This window comes from Enhydra lutris, unplaced genomic scaffold, assembly GCF_002288905.1.
Source record: "Enhydra lutris kenyoni isolate GAN:26980312 unplaced genomic scaffold, ASM228890v2 scaffoldscaffold52, whole genome shotgun sequence".
NCBI lineage: Eukaryota > Metazoa > Chordata > Mammalia > Carnivora > Mustelidae > Enhydra > Enhydra lutris.
This window is the reverse complement of record NW_019154136.1, coordinates 4,492,827-4,498,956: the sequence shown is the minus strand read 5'-3', so window position 1 is coordinate 4,498,956 and position 6,130 is coordinate 4,492,827.

Here is a 6,130-nt window from a genome sequence, read left to right as displayed (position 1 = left end):
CCTTTCTTCTTCTCCAGTGAAAACAAACATAATGTCATAAAACTTGGCTCTTGGCCATCATAAAGCTTCTTTGATTAAAACACACCAACACATCAGGCTGAAGCCTTTGGGTGATTTATAAACCATAAAGCACTTGAAGACAGCTTAAACATCTTGTGAAATGGATTAAGAGGAAGGGAAACTGAAGATAATGCATCTTTGAAACCACAGCATATTTTGACATGATGTTGTGTCCAGGCTTTGTTGTAGGAAACAACCAGAAGCGCATCGACAAACGGTTTTCATCCCAAATTCTTTGTGATCTTGGGTGGTCACTCTTTGGTGAACCTTCAGAGGGCCCTCCATGTGGTTCTCTATGACTGAGGCCACTAACTCAGGCTACCAGGAGGGCGTGACTGCCTGGTCTCTTCATAGTTCTGAATGTCCCACTGCTCGGCTCACCCGAAGGGACTCCCGACCTCCCCTGAATCCCCCTCCAGTGTCAGGGCTTGGCCCCCAGCTCCTTTCCCCACTGGACTTGCCAGGTTGTGTCCTTTCTCCTCAGACGCATCCTGTGCCTCGGCCAGACTTGGGATCCACGTCTTTGCAGGATCCAAGCCAAGGGGTGGGGTGGGGGGGCATTTGGTAGGGCAAGTGTTATGGCTGAGAAAAGGCAAAGCAAGCCTTCTGCAGAGGAGAAGGGGGGGTGATGAGGTGCTCAGAGCTCCATTCCTGCATCAGCGTCTCCTGGCCCCATCCTCACATCTGTTTCCTGCTCTGTTTGGATACCCCTGGGTCTAGATGGTCTCTTTAACGTAAACAGAAAGTATAGAGCACTTGGGGCAGGGATGGTGACCTGAGAACCTGGGCATGTCATTCCCTTGCTGTGCAAGGACACACGCCCTTCCTCGGGGGGAGGCTGTCCTCCTCCCCCCAAACACGCTTTTTATGTACTTCTGCCTTCTCCTCCGAACCGGGTAGCACGTCTGGCTGAATCTTAGAATGGGGGTGGGGATCAGGTTCAATTTGCCCACCGCCTCTTCTGCACCTGCTGAAGTGAGTAGGTTTACGGGACAGGCCGTGTGAACCTGTCCGTCCTTGGAACTTTGTGAGCCAGTACTCAAGCGGTGGTCAGTGCACGGGACACACCGCCAGTCGCCTCTGCTGGAAGATTGAGCCCTTGACCCTAAGGCACCCTGGGGACCACTTGTAGCTTCTGAGGCGCGAAGAGCAGTGTGGGAGGGGAAGTCAAAAAAGGGCTGTGCTTAGGGGAGCCCCAGGACCGAAAATGATCCCCTTTCACTGAGCTCACGTGATGCAGGAGAACAGGAGACCAAGTCACCACCCCAGCAACCAACAGAGAGAAAGGGCCCCCAGGTGCCAATGCGCTTGTGTGGACACGGGCTGGGGGTGCCCCACACGGGTGGCGGGTGCGGGGACAGCACGGCGGGCTCAGCCTGTTTGAACTTTTTTCTTTTGCCTCCGCCTCCCTCACAGTTTCCTCTTTGGCTTTGGACTCCACAGCGAGCCTTGGGTAGTGCGCACAGATGAAGAAAGGAGAGGTAGCTGCGGCTGCGGGCGGGATTCTCCTGCCTGGAAGCCATGGTTTTGTGTGTACCCTTGCGTTCAAACGGATCCCTCTCCCACGCACCCAGAGTAAATCCCCACCTGCTTCGACCTTCCCCTGGGGTGGGGGACACCGGTGGGACTCTCTGCCCCATTCAAATCCTTGTTCTTCCTTATCTCAAATCTCAACCCTGTGAGTTAAGAAACCAGATAAGATCTGGTCCGCTGCCTTTTAAGATTACCTTCATCTCGGATAGTAGTCAGTTTCTAACATGTTTGCCATAGGCTTCCGGGGTCGTATTTCTCCACACTTACATGGATCCCTTCTCCCTCCTGGAGATTTATATGAATTAAATGTTTTGGAAGAGCCCCGACTTAGGCTGACTGAGGAGGTCTGAGTTCTAGTGTCTCACAAGGAGCATGGTCCGGCAGCAGTCTGGTGGGATCTGGAAGGAGAGAGGAAGTCCTGGTGGCCTCTTGGCCTTAGAGCCCCCGAGTAGGGCAGGGTGAGGCGGGCAGCAGGGAGCCCGATGTGGGACTCGATCCCAGGACCCTGGGATCATGACCTGAGCCGAAGGCAGTTGCTTAACCAACTGAGCCACCCAGGGGCCCCTATAACCTGCCAAGTATTTTTTTTTAAGATTTTATTTATTTATTTCACAGAGAGAGAGATCACAAGTAGGCAGAGAGGAAGGCAGAGAGAGAGATAGAAGAGGAAGCAGGCAGGTTCTCCGCTGAGCAGAGAGCCCCATGCGGGACTCGATCCCAGGACCCTGAGATCATGACCTGAGCCGAAGGCAGAGGCTTAACCCACTGAGCCACCCAGGCGCCCCTGCCAAGTATTTTTTTTAACACAAGGCTCTTCTCTATTAACGCATCATGATGGATTAATCTGTGAGATAATCAGCTCCCCAGAGCCGGCCACCTAAGTCGACAGAACACAGGAAACATGTTCTGAAATGGAGAGAATGAATCTGAAGCAATTTCGTGTTTGGCTCCCATTCCCAAGGGCAAGGCCCCCAAAGGGAATGACAGGGCAAGGGGACAGTGAGGAGGATTTCAGGAAGAACAGCGTAGGATGAAGTTCCTGGTCCCCGGACACTGTTATGAAATGTTATGGAGCGCGAGGGAAGAAAGTCACATTTCTTAAGCAGCAAATGTCAATTAATGCTTCATTTATTCCATTAAATCTTCACATCGCCTCTGTGAGGCTGGTGTTAGGAGCTCTGCCTTAAGGATGGATGGGTTAACGCAGAGGGGTGTGGTCAGCTACCTGAGGTCACAGAGGACAGAAATGGTTCCAGCCCAAACTGACCCAGCTCTGTCCCCCCAGCTCGATTGGTTTCCCAGTGTTACTGGGGGCCACAATCACCTAAGGAGCTTGGAAACCATGTGGATTCCAGGCCTCCACACCAGCGAGCCCGATCTCTGGGGCCCAAGAGTCTACATTCTAGAACTAGCCCAGGTGCCTCTCCCCAGCTGGTCCACAGGGCCGAGTTTGGGAAGGACTGCAGCTTCCTCTGGGACACCCGGGACGGTTAATAGACGGGTCTCTTCAGCAAGGAAAGCCTGGGTTCCCCCAGGTGTGCTCAGTTTCTCTTTCTCCTTCCACGTATAACTCTCTGCGCTCTTACCCCACTGCCAGCGAGTGGAGCTGCGCTTAAATTGCCCCCCCCCCCGCCCCCCGGCACTGGATTTGGAGGGATATACTTTATTTACATGGGATTGGCTGCTCTGTTCGAGGCTAAAATGTGAAGACAATTTGGACAAGAACACTGACATATTTGGGTAGAGACGAGTAAGTGGCCAACTGGATTCACAGTCCCTTAAGTCCTGACAAATAGAGCTGCTTATATTCACAATTTAAAGGGCGCTTTGCTAGAATTTCCCTAGTATCTGACCGAATTCATGGTTCTGCTGATACGGTACAGAGCGCCACCTAGCGGAACCTCATGGCTGTCGATGTTCATTTCCTGAGACCCTTGGCTGGGTCTCCAAAGTGAGGTGTGGGAAGAAAATACAAAAACAGATACCATCTTTTCAAAAGTGTGTATGTGGCTATTTCATCAGATACCCATTGCATTAATACAGAAATATATCGGGACATATGTTAAATGTTGTTTATTGGTGAGAGGACAGTATAAAAAATGTTGAAGACCATAAATTATCAAATCTTGGTTTTGAGCATGTATTTCCATTGCTTTGGCTTAGTGTCTCAAGATGGGAGGGTCATGCATTTCCCTAATGTTAACCCTGGGGTTTAAGCAAATATCGAATCCCTCTTAGTATGTCTCTGGCTCTCCCACTCAGCTTCCCTTGCTGAACACCCCTCACTCATATCCTGAAAATCTAACCCCTAACCGTTGTCTCCTGCCATCACGCTCACCCCCACTGGTCCGTAAATGGCAGCTTTGAAGTCTGCTGAGATCTGATAGTTTGAAAGTTAGTGGTCTTTTTCATCCTACGGAACCGTGAGTTCAGGAACATTCCCTGGGTGCCCCATGCCCCCTTCCCACAAAGTTAACCAAGTCAAAGATGATAGGACGCTTTACACGCTTATCGCTATATGGTTTATATACATTCATATGTATGTGCGGTTTTGTGTGTATATGTTTGTGTTTATGTGTGTATACGTGTGTTACTAGATTTGCTAAGTCTAACTACTACATAGGTTAGTTGTAAAACTAAGTGATATAACCCATGAAAAGTACTCATCATGGGGTGTCATATTTACCAAGTGCTCCATAAATATTAGCTTATATTATTATTTTTATCTTATTACTTTAGACATAGGATTGATTTTATATTCTCGAACGGTGAATATATATATATATATATTTTTTAAAGATTTTATTTATTTATTTGACAGACAGAGATCACACGTAGGCAGAGAGGCAGGCAGAGAGAGAGAGGAGGAAGCAGGCTCCTCGCTGAGCAGAGAGCCCGATGCGTGGCTCGATCCCAGGACTCTGGGATCATGACCTGAGCCAAAGGCAGAGGCTTTAACCCACTGAGCCACCCAAGCGCCCCTCGAACAGTGAATATTTTTAATCTTTTTTAAAACACACAGTGTCTGAGAATTTTCTCCTACAAACCATTTCTGCTCAACATTTCATGTGCTATATTCATATACTGTTTTAAAATTTTTTCATGTAAGGAATGACACTCAATTTGTTCGCCCTTCCCTTCATTACCTAGTCTCAATCACTGTGTGGTCGACTCTTGTTTTCTTTGGCTGTAAAAGCCATCAGACTTTCCAGAAATGTCTCAGATACCCAGACCTCATTTCTGTGGGCTTTTTTTAAATATAATTTCTCATTTTCCATAATCTTCTATCTAACCATGAGAATGCTGACCACTTCCTGCTTAAGATTTATTTGAGGAAAGTCCCTTTTTGTTGATCCAAGTTCCTATATTTCCCCAGTTCTGCTTTTTCCTATGATCCTACAAGAAGAAAAGTAAGAAAATCCAAACGTATGAAGTAGTTCCAAATGTTGGTTTGCAAGAAACCCTGTGATGGTTCTTTTTTTCCATTTTAAAGATTTTATTTATTTATTTGAGAGAGAGAGCAGGACCAGAGGGGCAGAAGCAGAAGGAGAGAGGAAGAAGCAGACTCCCTATTGAGTGGGGAGCCCAACGTGGGGTTCGATCCCAGGACCCTGGGATCAAGACCTGAACCAAAGGCAGACACTTAACCGCCTGAGCCACCCAGATCCCCCAACCCTGTGATGGTCCTTATCTGTAAGAATCAGAATTGAATTCTGATATGTGCCCTAACTCTGGGCATAATTTCGTCTTCATTGTCACACTGGAGTTTACATTTTTCCTGATCGTCTGTTCTCATGAAACTTCATTTAAAAAACCTTCTTGAGAGAGGCCATTTCAAGGTTTATAACCAAAAGCATAAAGTGCTTTCTTCTGAGGATGCGATGTGCAGGGTTTAATCTCTCCTGAAGAGGGGCTGGTCGCCCACGGTGAATCACGCCCAGCCTCGGTGAAGCTCGCTTGGCCGATTCGAATCCCACCCAGAAAGTCTGCAGGTTTCAGAACCACAGGTGTCTGAGGGACCAGGGCATTGATCTCTCTCGGCAGCTGAGCAAGACACAGGCGTGCCAGGTGGGGCTCAGATCCAGCACTTGTCAAATTTGATGCCCCGTTGAGTCGACCCACCCAGATACAGGTGGAAAGACAGAAATGCAAGCCTTCAGTCCAGAGCGTGGGCTCCCCACCATACAGGGCTAACTCGGGGCAGCAGAAGCGAAGACGGGGTACACTCTCCTTATGGGCAGATGGTTCCAAGAGAAGAAGAGCTGGGAGACAGGAGCAAACAGGAGCGGTGACCATTCCCCCCTCTGGCCACCGTGACGTCACTCTGTTGGCCGTGGGAAGCATAGGAAGGTGTGAAGGGCAAAAAGTCGCATGCCCCCAGCCTTCGCTGCCCTTCTGATTGGCATTTCTCTGATGATTAGTGATGCTGAGCACCTTTTCATATATGTGTTGGCTGTTTGTGTTTCCTCTTTGGAAAAATGTCTCATCAGTTCCTTTGCCCATTTTTTGAAATTGGGTTTTTTTTGTTTTGTTGTGG